The 956-nt window shown below is 40.5% G+C and overlaps 1 pseudogene; it reads right to left on the reverse strand.

Moving 5' to 3' along the window:
• The window catches only part of LOC116092855, a 1172-nt pseudogene extending 941 nt beyond the window's left edge, over window positions 1-231 (reverse strand).
• Between the last annotated feature and the right edge of the window lie 725 nt (window positions 232-956).

The following is a 956-nucleotide window of genomic DNA, read 5'->3' on the forward strand; positions in this document are numbered from 1 at the left end:
TCATGTTCATAATCTTAATGGCATAGTCAGCATCTTCCTCACTCAGGAATTCAACAAAGCCATAGCCTTGGTGCTGGTCAGTGACTCTATCCTTTAGCATGTGGCTGTTTACCACTGGCCTTGCCTGGAGAAATAGCTCCCACAGCAGCAGTTCACTCACTTTCTCATCTCACTCTCTCCCACATACACTGTGGCATCCTGATTCCATTCTGAGATCGGTTAGGCAGTCATGGTGAAAGGCAGCCATGGTGAAAGGCGAAAGCCGCTGTCTCTAAGCAGCACCACCACCCCCGTGTATTTCTTCATAAGAAAACTATAGTGAAATAAGACAACTTTAAAGTGTGGTCTTAAGTATTAACTCTTCCATTTCTATTCCATTCTTTCCATAAACTAAGAGACAGAGATGTGAAAGATTCTATTATTCTTGAGCTTTGGGTACATAATTCTTTCCTTCATTGCTAGTCCGCATAATTAATCACATGTCAGTATGCACTTGAGACTTTTACAGAATAGTGGAGAAAGTCCAGAAAATTGTCTTTGTATTTCATGATGAGCAACAACAGTTTTATTGCAAAGAAAAGATGCCCCACATGATGAGATATTCTTTTTGAGTACAATATAAGTAATATGCTGAAGCAGCTTCGGGTGAGCTGAAGAACCCAGCTGTGTCACTTGGTTGAAATAATGAATACTGTCTTATTTTAGATTAGGATTGGGATGGCTCAGACTTTGTCCTGTCTTTCAGAGCTGTGCAGTCTGGTGTGTAAGGGAACTGAAATGACTACGTTCATTTAGGTAGGCACAAAGATACCTATCAATCAGTGATCCAAGCCTCCTGACACAGCTGAAACAATTGGAGAAACTGCTCTCCTTCACTGTAAGCTGCCTTGGAGAGCAAATATAAAACTATTATGGATCAATGAATTTAGGCAAAATTGAGGAAAAAAGCAGAAACT

This window comes from Mastomys coucha, chromosome X, assembly GCF_008632895.1.
Source record: "Mastomys coucha isolate ucsf_1 chromosome X, UCSF_Mcou_1, whole genome shotgun sequence".
Lineage (NCBI taxonomy): Eukaryota > Metazoa > Chordata > Mammalia > Rodentia > Muridae > Mastomys > Mastomys coucha.